Raw genomic sequence first — 2,081 nt, 5'->3', positions numbered from 1 at the left:
CACAGACACGGGAGAACGTGCAGACTCCGCACAGACAGTGACCCAAGTCGGGAATCGAACCTGGGACCTTGGAGCTGTGAAGCAACTGTGCTAACCACTATGCTGCCATGCTGCAAGTTTCTTTTTTTAAATAAATTTAGAATGCCCAATTATTTATTTTTTCCAATTAAGCGGAAATTTAAAGTGGCCAATCCACCTATCCTGCACATCTTTGGGTTGTGGGGCTGAAACCCACGCAGACACGGAGAGAATGTGCAAACTGCACATAGACAGTTATGCTTATGGCAGCCTGCATAGCACTTTTCAACTCCGAGTCCTGGGTTCAAATTCAGCGAGACTGAATTTGGGGTGGAAATTTCTTCTGTCTGTTCTCTAAATAACCCAACTGAACTAATTCTTAGTGGGGTATGGGCTTCATAACAAAACTGCTACTATTTGGCAATGTCACTGAGAAGCCACAATGTGGCAAATATAGGAAATTGAAAAGGGTTGAGTGGGTCTTCTATCAAGGTGGAGTTTGAGGTACAGTGTTTTTCAAACTTTTTTCCAGGGACTCACTTTTACCAACCTACGCGACACACGCTGACCAACCTTCGCCACCCATGCTGCCCTAACTTCACAACCCACCATTTTCGCTTACCTTTAATGTGACAGTGAGCCTGCTTGGTCCTAACTATCTCACTTGCTTTGTCATTTATTGTTACATTTCTGTATGGGTTGTTCATTAGAGGTCCTGGAGCTCACACCAGCACTCTGCCGTAAACCCTCCCGCAAAGCTCTCTCCAACAGATTCAGTTGTCAAACCCTGGCCTGTTTGTGTCTCTAGCCTACTCTTCCTTAGTCCAAAAAGGTCCATCTTCAATTCTTCATGCAGTCCTGTTACTTGCTTGCTGGCAGCTACAAAACGGACGAAGTTCTCCTCAGTAATTTCACACCCAGAGTAGATGACGTCAGTGTAATGGGCACGTGACCTGCTCTGTGCCGCCGCTTGTGGGAAGACTAATCAATTTTTTTTAAAAAATCTGCTCCTGGAACAGCATGCTGATGTACTGAGGAGGGGCTGGGCACCAGGCCTGCGCACTGCTACATCCAGCTGAGGGGCCACGCATGCGCAGGAGGCCACCATTTTAAAAAGCCAGTCACAGTCATTGGGCACTTCCTCCCGCGATTGGGAACGCCGTGATCGAACACTCCACAGCTCTCCCAACACTTGCCCGTCACGACCCTGTGTTTGAAAATGATGGGAGTAGAGGAAAGTTTATTCTGTTGTAAAATACCTGGCCTGGAAATGCATGACGTTGAGCCATTGGTAGGGGCGACAAAACAATTTTCAACGTTGACACATAGCGAGAGGATTAGAGTACAGGAGTAGAGATGTCATGCTGCAATTATACAAAGCCTCGGGGAGGCCACACCTGGAATATTGTGCGCAGTGTTGGTCTCCATATCTGAGGAAGGATGTTCTTGCTCTCAAGGGAGTGCAGAGAAGATTTACCAAACTGATTCTTGGGATGACAGGACTGACGTATGACGAGAGATTGAGCCGGTTAGGATTGTATTCTCTGGAGTTCAGAAGAATGAGGGGGATCTCATAGAAACATATAAAATTCTAACAGGACTAGACAGGGTAGATGCAGGGAGGATGTTCTTGATGGTGGGGTGTTCAGAACCAGGAGTCACAGTCTGAGGAGTGTGGTAGACCGTTTAAGACAGAAATGTGATATTTAATAATAATTTTTATTAGTGTCACAAGTGTAAATCCCCTAGTCGCCACATTCCGCCGCCTGTTCGGGTACACTGAGGGAGAATTCAGAATGCCCAATTCACCTAACAAGCAAGTCTTTTAGGACTTGTGGGAGGAATCTGGAGCACCCGGAGGAAGCCCACGCAGACATAGGGAGAACACGCAGACTCCACACAGTGACCCAAACTGGAATTGAACTCGGGTCCCTGGCGCTGTGAAGCAACAGCGCTAACTATGCTATAGTGCTGCCCATTTCTTCACCCAACGAATGGTCAGTCTGTGGAATTTAGTACCACAGAAAGAAGTTGAGGCCAAACCATTTTGTGTGCTTTCAAGA

The sequence above is a fragment of the Scyliorhinus canicula genome, chromosome 16, assembly GCF_902713615.1.
Source record: "Scyliorhinus canicula chromosome 16, sScyCan1.1, whole genome shotgun sequence".
Taxonomy (NCBI): Eukaryota; Metazoa; Chordata; class Chondrichthyes; order Carcharhiniformes; family Scyliorhinidae; genus Scyliorhinus; species Scyliorhinus canicula.
Note: the sequence above shows the minus strand (reverse complement) of the source record.